Here is a 12,500-nt window from a genome sequence, read left to right on the forward strand (position 1 = left end):
CTGCCTCCTTGATCACAGTACCTCCCGCGTCAGGTAAGTTTTTTTTTTTTTTTTTAGGTGGACAGCCAAGCTCCCCGAAGGGCAGTGCAATGCTTGCTGGCCTACAAGCTCATCCATCATAGTGGCTGGGGGTGCAAAGCCATCTAGATGGTCCACCTAGGGTAGGGAACCCCTACTCAACGTAGCCAGTTCGCCAACTTCGCCGGGGAATCGAACCCCGCCTACCCGGTCAGAAATTGAACACACTTCGACAGACACGGGCTTTACACGACATCAAAGACGATCACGGGACAGACGTAACGACAAACATAACAAGACACAAACGGAACTGATACAAGCCTCTGTGCAGTACACCAATAAAGGAGACCCAGCACGAGAGGACACAAAAACAAAAAACGTTCGGATTAGAAGCATGGAGCTACTGCCCAGATTCGAGCAGACGAAAGACAACTGTCTAGATTCAGACAGACAAAAGACCCACAACCCAGCTTGAGACTAAAGATGAAGAACGAGACGATCGCCGACCACGGATGCTACAGCACCACGGGCCCCCCACTGGCGATGGAAATAGCGACGTTTCCTGGAAGACACAAACCTTTTGAAATGAATGGGCAGATGGAAGCGAACACGCGTTTTGACGTTCTCGATGACAGAGGCAGCTCCAGGGCGGACATCGCGAAAGCGAAAATCGTTCCGAGCGTGCCATATGAAGAATTTACAGACGTTGAGAATGTAAACAAAAACGCGAGGCACCACAGCTAACTCATCGGAGTTAAAACCGAAAAGGGCATGACGACAGACCAGAGAAGGAGCCAACGGAGAGGAAACAAACATTAAGGACTGAAGCCAAGAAAGAACACTATAAGCCAAAGGACAATGAAAAAACAGATGCTCAAGGGTCTCGGAGACCGGACCACAAAAGCAGGACGTGTTAAAGTCATAACCAAAAGAAGCCAGACGAGCAGCGGTGTAGAGGACACCATGAGCGATCTTCCAGGAAAGATCGATGACCTGACGGTCGGTGTCGAAGAAGAAAAGTTCCCTCCACGTAGTAGACCAATAAAGGACACCGAACGTAGGAAGGAACTTTACGACACAGTGGGGGGTAGCCAAATTTTCAGACAGAAGGTACTGGTAACAAGACTTGGTCGTCATCCCAGAGGCAGGGGTCAGAAAGTGAGGTGAAGACGACCCCATCACCAAAGAGGAGCGACCAGCAGAAAAAGAGCCGTCAAGCGAACGCCAGGCTAGAATGAGCGACTGGTAGAAACGAGGCAGAACCCTAGGATCAAAGTCAAAAGGACGAGAAAAAACATCAATAGGGGTGGCATTGAAGCAAGAGGAGAACCAGTAGGTCATGAAAGCGGACCAGCTAGATGGGGAGCTGGCAAAGCGTTTGATCCACTGGGCAACCAGGGACCACACTTTAAACTTGACGCTCACGACCGAAAAACCACCAAGGAGGGAGGGTTGGACAACGACTGAACGAGACACAAGGTCTCGTTTACCCTTCCAGAAGAAATTGAAAGCCAGAGTATTAAGCTCCTTGAGAACCCACGCAGGCATGTGGATAAGTGAAGCCACATACCAGACGCGGGAAAGAGCAAGGGCATTGATGACTAGGGCTCTGCCACGAAGAGAAAGCTGACGCTGCCTCCAAGAAGAAAGTACGTTTTCAGCAGCTGCGATACGAGGCGTCCAATTACACTCCTCAAGATTTCCAACCCCGATGAAGACACCAAGGGCTTTGATCTTGGTAGAAGACCAGTCAAGATTGACGGGAGGGTCTTGACGACCATTCCACGAGCCAAGCCACAGACCTTTGGACTTAGAGAGGTTCAGCTTGGAACCAGAACCTCTCTCGTAGATGGAGTAGGTCTCAAAGGTGGCTTTGATGGCATCATCAGAGATGACGATGATGGACGTGTCGTCAGCATATTGAGAGATAGGAGGCAGCGGAGCCGGCACACCAGGAAGAGAAAGACCAACGATTCTTGGGTTGGCGCGAATGGAGACAGCTAGGACTTCGGAAACCAAGACATATAACAATGGGGACAGAGGACAACCCTGACGCACACCACGAGACAAGGAGAAAGGTTGCGACAGGTAGCCATTGACATTCACAAAACTACGTACATTATTGTAGAACAGATCAACCCAGCTGACAAAGGAGTCTCCGAAGCCCATAGACTGGAGGGTTTGACGCATAAAAGACCATTCTACACGATCAAAAGCCTTTTCCTGGTCGAGGGAGAGAATAGCCACCGGAACGTTGGACAGAGTGGCATAGTCGACAACGTCCCGAAGAAAGGCTACATTCTCTCCGATGAAGCGACCAGGAACACCACAAGTTTGGTCCTTCTCCACCACAAGATGAATGACTTTGAGGAGTCTACCAGCTATGACTCGAGAAGCAAGCTTGTAATCGACATTAAGAAGGGAGATCGGGCGCCAATTACGAATGTCAAGGCGATCACCCTTCTTGAAAGATAAAGAAATTACACCACTGCGCTGAGAGAGGGAGAGACAACCATCAAGATAACACGAATTAAGGACACAGACAAGGTCCTCACCGAGGACATCCCAAAATTTAACATAAAATTCCATGGGCAGGCCATCAGAGCCAGGCGCCTTACGTTTGGCCATGCCCAGTAGTGCAGACCGGCATTCGCCAACGGACAGAAGACCATTGCAACAAGAGGCCTGCTCGGGAGTCAAAGTCGAGCAGATGTTACTCAACAGTGACTCGCGAGCGGCAGCATCTGTAGGTTCAGAGGTGAACAAGCCAGAATAAAAAGAACAAATGGAGTCACAAAGGCCAGTGATGTTGGAGGTGATAGTGCCATCACTCTCTCTCAGCGCAGAAATACGACGATCAGCTGATCGCTTCTTCTCGAGACGGAAGAAATAAGCGGAAGACCGCTCCCCTTCCTCCACCCACCTAATCCTAGACCTAACTTGAGCACCACGAGCTGCCTCAAGGTCAAACCTGGACAGCTCAGCAAGGGTGGATTGATATGGGCCCAAGCAGGATAGACGACCAAGGTCAACATGAGATTTTAGGTGATCAGCCAGACGAGATAGAAGGGCTCGTTCGGCCCGACGTTCTTTAGCCTTTTTGGAACAATATCCAATTGTTAGATCTTTAATTTTGAATTTGCCAAGCTCCCACCAATCAGATAAGGACGGAAAATTATTTTGAGCAAGACGCCAAGAAAGCCAGAAGTCAGTAATCAATTTGGTATAGTCAGTATCTTGAAGGATGGAGACATTTAATTTCCATAAACCTGGACCAGGGGGGATGACATCAGGAATAGAAAAGGTAAACAACAAGGCACAATGATCCGAAAAGGAAAAAGGAACGATGTCACAAGCTGACACAGACGAGATCCAAGGATAAGGACATCCCATCAGGTCAATGCGGGACGCAAATTGACCGTCCCACCTGTTCCAGGTGAAGCTGGAAGAATTTGGATGAAGGTATCTCCATATGTCAACGACACAACATGAGTCAAAGAGACGGGTTAAGGCAGGAGTACTCTCCCTCGACGTGTCACCGGCACAGGAGCCGAAGCGATCGAGGGTACGGTCGAAGACCGTATTGAAGTCTCCGCACAAAACCGTTGGAATAGATGGGTCAACGGCATCAGCGATGCCATTGAAGAAGAGGTCTCGAGCAGGGTTGCGATTGGGGGCATACAAGCAAAGCACACGAAATGAAACATCATATAAGGAAAACTCACACAACAAGGAACGACCAGGAACTTCACACCAAGAATTAACTAGCCGGAGAACAGATCGATAAAGGACAATGCAGCCGCCGGAACGACGGGTACCAGGAGAAAGAACAAAACTAAATCCAGAAGAAGAAAACCAGGAATTACACTCCACATCGGAGATACAATGAGTTTCCTGCAAACACACAACATCTGCAGTGACAGGAAGAGATCGCAACCACTGCACAAGACCATCACGCTTAGAGGACTCACGAAGGCCGTTGACATTGAGAGAGATTATGGACAGAGCCATAAGGAGATAGGGAGGGAGCTTGAACGAGACTAAGAGCGTCTAGACGGTCGGTCAGGCGACATCTGGGGCATACCCCTATGAGCTCCAGGAGAGGATGGAACCAAAGGGGAGCGAGAACGCACTCGTTGAGGACTCTGGGAAGGAGCCCGACGAGGCCTGGGGGGTTGGGGGGTCTTGAACGGGGACTCAGAACCCGAGTCCGAATCCGTAACAACACCAGAGGGAGACTGACAAGCATTACTGTTTTGGTTTAATTTTGGTAGGGCAGATTCACCCTTTAAACTACTATTAGAACTATTATTAGACCCGGCCACTTTTGGACCAGATACACTATTATAAGATTCTTTAGTCACTTTTGGACCAGCTACATTACTATTAGATACTCTGGTCACTTTTGGACCAGCTACATTATTACTACCAGGTACGGAGGTCACTTTTGGACCAGCTACATTACTATTAGATATTTTGGTCACTTTTGGACCAGCTACATTACTATTACCAGATACGGTGGCCGCTTTTGGACCAGCTACATTACTATTAATGGATACAGTTTGAATTTGCTCGACCGCAGGTGGGTCGCTAGAGACAATTGCGTTATTTTGGAGGATGCTCTGACTGGCATCAGCTGAGCTCGAGAAGGAGGAGATGGAGGGGGATGAGGAAACAGCAGGGGAAAGCTCCATCTCTTCATCAGTGAATTGATGAATGGAATCCTCAGATCCGGAGAACAAGGAGAGCTGCGATGAGACTGGCTCACCCTGGGAAGACTCTCCCAAGACAACAGACGACTCCACCGCAGACAGGTGAGGAGATGCAAGATCGAGAGACATCAACGGTGGAGGAGCTTGATTTGTCACGGGATCGGCTGGAAGCACAGCATTAGGATCCATGGAGACAGGGGCAGGGGGATCGGGGTTGGGGACAGGGGGATTAGGGGTGGGGGCAGGGGGATCAGGGACGTGGGCAGGGGGATTAGTGTTGGGAGCAGTGGATGGACCCGCAGGAGCATGATGGTTCTGGGGAGTGGTACCCCAAGCATTTTTGCAGTCTTTTGCGAAGTGACCGGGCTGGTGGCAGCGTTTGCACTTGTTTTTGTCCGGACACTCCGCAGCTTTATGGGCCCCTTTGCAGATCGTGCACTTGAGCGGCTGACCAGAATACCAGACACGGCACGGGTAGCCTTGGATATTGCACTGGAACGGGATGTGCTGTTCCAAAGACATACGGACAATACGAGTGCCTGTCGAAATTTGCTTAAAGCCGGAAAAACGCTGGTAAGAGATGTCTAGGACCTTGCCAAAGGGAGCAAGAGCCAAGCGAATCCCGGTGTTGCCGGCTTCCACTGGGAGATAGTGCACATACACGGACGTAACAGGAGAGTCCGACTCCGTAACCTGCAGCTCGTGAAGATCGTCGAGCCACAAAACTTTATTCCCCAAGATGGCATTACGGTATTCGGTGGATGTAAACGTGACTCGAATACGACCGTTGGGAATAAATTGTATGGATTGAACCCTTTTAAAATCAAGTTTTTTAGACAATAATTGCACAATGACATTGGTAGACATGGCAGCCACCATGCCATGGGCGTGGATAACCACGGTTTTAGGCTGAGGAACAGGCATTGAGATATAAATGTGAGCCTAAAATAATTCCAACAGCCAAAAAAGAGACTGGGCCAAAGGGTTGGAAGACCCAGCAAAGAGATACGGGAAGATGGGCAGACCTTAAGCCAAGCCCAAAAAGGCCGGGGCCCAGATGGATGGGTGACCCCACCAAGTTAAGCCCGACTGGATGGGTGACCCGGCTTAACTATGAGAAACAAGATTCCGGCTGGGTGACTCAAGCGAACAAGAAGACCCGAAGGAAATATGGCGGCAAAAAGCAGCCAAAAAACCAGATCAAACTGGCGAAACTTACCAAGCAGTTGGAAAAGAGGACCTCAGGATACCACAAGGATAGGGCCTTCGGCCATACTCCAGAGCGTCAGGTAAGTATGAAAATTCTTGACGCGGGGGCCGTCAAAGGCAAACCTCCTTACCTCTATATCCTTGTGGTAGTGCTTTGCGGGCGTGCTAGAACCTCCAGCCTCACTTCTAGGCGGCTCTAGAGTAGCTTCCCTCCTCAGTCTGTGCCTGCCGACAGAGAAAAACGCCAGACGTTAGTGTCAGGAGGAGGCTTTCTTTGATTTCTTTCTTTGATTGAATGAAGGTTTCTTCCCCGAGGGGAAGTGGGCCGCACTCGGAGGTAGTGCTATACCGAGGCAACCCGTGGCTGGGACGAGGCAAGCCTCTTTTCCACAGCCCAGTTCCAAAAATCAGTTTAATATATGAGCTGCTCAATGAGCAGCGTATCAGATATTAAGCTGATAAGAACAGATACTACACTTGATCTTAGCCAAAAGGCCGAGAAGCGATACCGGACCTTCCCTCCCCTAGGAGGGTGGTCCAGGGTTTCCCCCTTTGAGATATGGTGGTCAATATGCTGTCGCCGAGGGGCCTGGAGCCGACTGTAGGCCGACGCTATGGAGCAAGTTGCCGTCGTAGACGCACTTGTTCTACAGCACAAGTCCACAAAAATCAGCAGCAAAGTTGATAACGTCCCTCCAGGGGTGAGTGAGATCAAACGCCTTTTTGGCCTCCAAAACGAGGCAACATGTTAAAGACCGTAATGACTCCGTTACTAAGATAGCGCTACAGACACAGGCAGAAAGCAACGGCTACGTTATCAACATTCGCTCTCCACGTGCATACAACTTGCAGAGAAGTCAAGAAATGCCTGCTAAAAGATTGCTGGTTGGTATTATTGCTTTGCTTTTGCTTTGATGGCTCGTTTAAAAGACTAAATTTTCACCCCTTTCTCTTGTCTACGACCATACCACAGGGAAAGCACCGGTTCTCGTCCGATCACCGAAGTTAAGCCCTGTCGGGCGGGGTTAGTACTTGGATGGGTGACCGCCTGGGAATACCCCGTGTTGTAGACTTTTCATTTTCTCGGCCGTTTTATTTTGCATATGTTCATTTTTTCTTTCTTTTACTACCAACTTTGGCTATTCCAGTGGCTGGAAAGCACAAATAGCTTTTTACACATTTCAGGAGACTCAAAAGATAGCCAGAAAACATGAAAAGTACCCTTAAAATGATCGCGGGATAAATTAGAATCTAAGTCTCGCGCGCTAACGTTCGCGTGCGAAACGGTTATTTATGACATCAAATTGGCGTGTGTGACATCAAATAATTCGAAGCAAAATGATATTCTGCCTTGCAGAACGGTTTTCAAGCAGCTAAAAGTGCGGAAAACTACGCCAATTCCCAAAGAAATGCGCCCGATCAACAACGGCAAAGCAAACAACACACGCGAGCCGTTGCATATTAACGGTCGACACGAATTCGAGCCGTCAAAACAATTCTATTCATGACTTGACTTGGAGAATGTCGGAGGCTCGGACCGTTGTCTAGTTTAGTCAACGAACCACCAACACAACAATCGTAAGGTAGAAATCAACTCACGGTTTGGCCAGCACTTCTCCTGTTACTTTCCTTGTCCTTTGCTCTTTCCATACTGTAAGTCAACGAACGTTACTTCGAGGACAAACTTGGCGGGGATCGAGTCAATGATTGACCGCCTGCCGAAACAAACGCAAATCGGAAAAGCCACCTTCTTCAGTTCAGTGCAACATGGATGCATGACAACACGAGTTCCAGCGCACTCGCCTTTTCAGTTGCAGCTGGAAATCCTTGGCTTGCTTGACACGTTCCTTCGTTGTTCACTGTGCCCAGTCGTCCAGCCCGGCCCGGCCAACTGACGAACAAAGCAAAGCGTCAATCATTAACCATCCACCATTCACAGGGCCAACACTTGCACTTTTTCGGGGGCGAGCGCGAACGCAGGCCCCCACTACCAGAAATTATACGCTCGAGTTACCCACATTTGGGGTAATCGCAAGGGTCAACCCGATCGAAGTGCAATGAAAGGGCCTCGCCTTGAGAGGACTGCCTCCTTGATCACAGTACCTCCCGCGTCAGGTAAGTTTTTTATATTTAAGGTAGACGGCCGGGCTCCCTTACGGGAAGTGCAATGCCCGCCGACTGACAGCCTCATCCATAGCGTGGATACAGTGCAAGTCCAACACTAATGGGTCTACCTAAGGTAGGGAACACCTACAGAAGTAGCCAGTTCGCCAACTTCGCCAGGGAATCGAACCCTGCCTACCTTTTTCAGAAATTCCCAAACCCAAAGCCCTACATACATAACAAACACAACAGGACAGACAATACAAACGAGACAAAAACAAGGTAACGGAACAGAACAACACAGGACACAAGCCTCAGTACAGTACACCAGCCAAGGAGACCCAGTACAAGAGGACACGCAACGGATAAACTTAAATATTAACAGAAAGCTGACCAGCAGCAACAGAAGCTACTACACCGCGAGCGCCCCATTGACGATGAAAATACCTTTTCCGGCGAGGAGATTTAAACCGCTTGAAGAACAGCGGGAGGTTGAACCTTACCCGCGTCTTCACCTGGGCGATGATGGAAGTGGCACCAGGGCGAATGTCTCGGAAACGGAAGTCATTCCGGGATTGCCAGATCAAGAGCTTACAAGCATTGAGGAGGTAAACAAAGATGCGAGGAGTGGCCCTCAACTCATCAGAATTAAAACCAAAAAGAGCATGCCTACAGAGGATAACAGGACACATGGAGGAAAAACAAAACATGAGAGACTGAAGCCAGGACAAAGTACTCTGAGCGAGAGGGCAGAAGAAGAAAAGATGCTCCAGCGATTCCACTGGAGCACCGCAAAAACATGGCAGAGGAACTGGCAATCCAAAAGACACAAGGCGCTGCGCGGTGTAGAGGACCCCATGGGCGATCTTCCAGCTGACGTCGATAACTTGACGGTCCAGGTCAAAAAGATGGAGAGTGCGCCACGTAGTAGGCCAATGAAGAGGCCCAAATGTAGGCGCAAATTTCTCGACGCAGTGCGGTGAAACCATGTTCTCAGAAAGCAAATATTGATAACACAATTTAGTAGACATATTAGAGACTGAACAACAGACATGACACGACGAAGAACCAAAAACCAGCGAGTTACGAGACACCGAGAAAGACCCATCGAGGTTACGCCATGCAAACAACAAAGACTTATAAAAGGGTGGTAAGACCCAAGGGCCAAAGGAAAAAGGGTCAGAGAACACATTCAGGGGAGACGCATCGAGCCAGTGGCTGAACCAATAGGACATGAAAGTGGCCCAGCCAGATGGAGAAGAGGCGAAGCGCCTCACCCATTGACCAAGAAGGGAAAACACTTTCAGTTTGATGTCGACAACAGAAAAACCACCAAAAAGAGGAGACTGCACGACAGTGGAGCGTGAAACTAGCTCACGTTTTCCACTCCAGAAGAAGGAAAAAACAAGAGAGGATAGTTCTTTAAGGACCCAGGCAGGCATGTGGATGAGGGATGCCACATACCAGACCCGGGAGAGAGCAAGAGCATTAATGACAAGGGCCTTACCACGAAAAGAGAGCACACGAGAACGCCAGGATTTGAGAACATGGTCCACCGCATCGATTCGAGGACGCCAGTTATCTTCCTCCAGGTTTCCCACACCAAGAAAAACACCAAGAAGCTTTAATTTGGTGGAGGACCAATCTAGCGCAACCGGAGGATCAGTGCGACCACTCCAACCGCCTAACCAGAGGCCTTTGGATTTTGATTGGTTGAGCTTAGCCCCAGAGGCCTTCTCAAATAGGGCGTAAGTCTCAAACACAGCATGGATGGCATCATCAGAAGTGAGAATAAGTGACGTATCGTCAGCATACTGGGAGATTGGAGAAAGAGGGGCAGAGCCAGGAAGACACAACCCAGAGATGCGAGGGTTGCAACGGATATTGACTGCAAGGACCTCAGATACAAGAACGTACAACAGGGGGGACAGAGGACAACCCTGCCTGACACCCCTTGACAGGTTGAAGAACGGAGAAAGGTAGCCGTTGACGTTAACCGCACTCTGGACACGATGATAAAACAAGTCTACCCAAGAAATGAAGGAGGGGCCAAAACCCATGGTCTGCAGAGTGGACTTCATGAAGGACCAGTCGACGCGGTCAAAGGCCTTCTCTTGATCTAAAGAGAGAATGGCAATAGGGGTGACAGAGTGCGCCGCATAGTCGACAACATCGCGGAGAAGCGCGACGTTTTCCCCAATATAACGACCCGGGACCCCGCAGGTTTGGTCTTTGTTGACAACAAGATGGATTACTTTCAAAAGGCGGCCCGCAACGACCCGCGATGCCAATTTGTAGTCAACATTTAGGAGGGTAATTGGGCGCCAGTTGCGCGGATCCAGCCGATCACCCTTCTTGAAGGAAAGCGTGATGACACCTCTGCGTTGAGAGAGGGACATGTTGCCCGCGTCGAAGCAAGAGTTCAGTACGGAGACAAGATCCGATCCCAGAACACTCCAAAATTTTAGATAGAACTCCGCTGGGAGGCCATCCAGACCAGGCGCTTTCCTTCGAGCCATACCCTGAAGGGCAATGAGGCATTCCTCTGGCGTGAGGTGACCTTCACAGAGGGCAGCTTCATCAGGCTCCAGAGAGGACGAGACATTACGCAGGAGGGATGATTGCACAGAGGGATCGGTAGAAACTGCAGTGAAGAGAGAAGAATAGAAAGACGACAGGCAACGGCATAAGTCAGGAGGGGAGGAGATGATGGAACCGTCACTCTCCCTCAACGCAGAGATCCAGCGATCTGCTGAGCGCTTCTTCTCCAACCTGAAGAAATAGGCTGAGGAGGACTCACCCTCCTCAATCCAGCGGGCTCGGGAGCGAACCTGTGCTCCTTTAGCAGCCTTAGAATCTAGGGTAGCCAGCTCAGCGAGGGCAGAATGGTAGGGGCCAAGGCAAGAAGTAGACCCGGCGTCAATTTTAGTCTTAAGATGGTCAATTAGACGAACCAAAAGGTCTCGATTACGGGACTGGGCAGATGATTTTGCACAACAGTGCCGGATGGTAATGCCCTTAATACGGCTCTTACCCTCCTCCCACCACTTGGCAAGGGACGGGAAACGAAGGATAGAAGACCGCCACGCCATCCAAAACTCGGAGATGGACTTGACATAGTCCTCGTCCTCAAGGATGGAGGTGTTCAGCTTCCAGAGCCCCGGACCAGGGGGTACAACGTCAGGGATTGATACCGACAACAAAACCGCACAATGATCCGAAAAGGGACATGGAAGGATATCACAACAAGATACGGACGGCACCCAGACATACGGAACGCCGATGATGTCAATACGTGATGCGCGGGTGCCGTCCCACTTAGTCCAAGTGAAACCCGAGGTAGAAGGGTGGAGATACCTCCAAACATCAATAACACAGCATGCCTCAAAGAGGCACCGAAGAGAGGAAGAACTCTCCCGAGAACAGTCAGCAGGGTCAGAACCAAAGCGATCAATAGCACGGTCAAAGACCGTATTGAAATCGCCAGCCAAGATAGTAGGAACGGAAGGATCAATCATGGGATGAAGATCATCCAGGAACTGATCACGTGCAGGGTTGCGATTGGGGCCATAGATACAACAAACACGAAAAGACCTATCGAGATATGAAAATTCACATTGAAGAAAACGACCATCGTCATCACTCCACGATTTAACCATAGACAGACACGGACGATACAAAACAATACAGCCGCAAGAATGGGCAGAGCCAGGGGAAGGAAGAGAACAAAAGCCAGAAGACGAAAACCAAGAAGAACATTCACCAGAGGAAACACAATGAGTCTCCTGGAGGCAGACAACGTCCACACTCACAGGGAGAGATCGCAACCATTGCACGAGACCAGCCCGTTTGGATTGATCCCGAATACCGTTACAATTTAGGGTGAGGATGGACAAAGCCATCACAAAAATAAGATAGGTAGCCATCCCAAATTCAAAAAAAAACAATCACTTTTTAATAAATGACCTTGCCCTGGCCAGGCGTGCTGCCGAAACAACCCCAGGTGGCAACCGGTTGGAGGCATCAGTGCTCTTTTTAGGCCTTGTGGACGAGCTTTTAGCAACGGGTGCAGCAGAAGAGGAGGGGGGAGCAGAGGACCCACCCCCAACGCTCGCAGAGGAAGGAGCGCCGGTACTCTTCTTGAGCTTTTTGGATGGAATTTTGGACTTGGGCCCAGGAGATGGAGAAGAGGGAACAGAAGGCCCACTCTCAACATCCTCAGAGGAATCCCCCGAAATGGCCCGCTTACGTGGATCAGACGCCAGAGACATCTCAGTATCCACAGGGGTGGCAATACTACCAATACTATCACTAACGTTACTATTTTCACTACCAATAATACTATCATTTATATTATTACTTAAGATAGACTCACTATCATTACCATTACTTAAGTTACTGTTATTCATGTTAATTTGGGAGACATTACATAATTCACCCCCGGGTGGAGCCCCACCC

The 12,500-nt window shown here is 49.6% G+C and overlaps 4 non-coding genes across 4 annotated transcripts in view; 1 reads left to right on the top strand and 3 right to left on the bottom strand.

Annotated features, from left to right (window-relative positions):
* The window catches only part of LOC149095096 (U1 spliceosomal RNA), a 164-nt gene extending 123 nt beyond the window's left edge, over positions 1-41 (bottom strand). The window contains exon 1 of the small nuclear RNA XR_016205043.1: positions 1-41. This exon is cut by the window's left edge and continues 123 nt beyond it. This is a non-coding gene — a small nuclear RNA (U1 spliceosomal RNA).
* A 6,213-nt stretch (positions 42-6,254) lies between these two features.
* LOC149095097 (U2 spliceosomal RNA) lies at positions 6,255-6,446 on the bottom strand. The gene has a single exon (XR_016205129.1). It is a non-coding gene; the product is annotated as a U2 spliceosomal RNA (small nuclear RNA).
* Positions 6,447-6,893: 447 nt separating this feature from the next.
* Positions 6,894-7,012, top strand: LOC149095098 (5S ribosomal RNA). The gene has a single exon (XR_016205060.1). It is a non-coding gene; the product is annotated as a 5S ribosomal RNA (ribosomal RNA).
* Positions 7,013-7,898: 886 nt separating this feature from the next.
* Positions 7,899-8,062, bottom strand: LOC149095099 (U1 spliceosomal RNA). The gene has a single exon (XR_016205044.1). It is a non-coding gene; the product is annotated as a U1 spliceosomal RNA (small nuclear RNA).
* Between the last annotated feature and the right edge of the window lie 4,438 nt (positions 8,063-12,500).

The sequence above is a fragment of the Orbicella faveolata genome, unplaced genomic scaffold (assembly GCF_042242905.1).
Source record: "Orbicella faveolata isolate gen_17 unplaced genomic scaffold, um_ofav_v1 contig_6, whole genome shotgun sequence".
Taxonomy (NCBI): Eukaryota; Metazoa; Cnidaria; class Anthozoa; order Scleractinia; family Merulinidae; genus Orbicella; species Orbicella faveolata.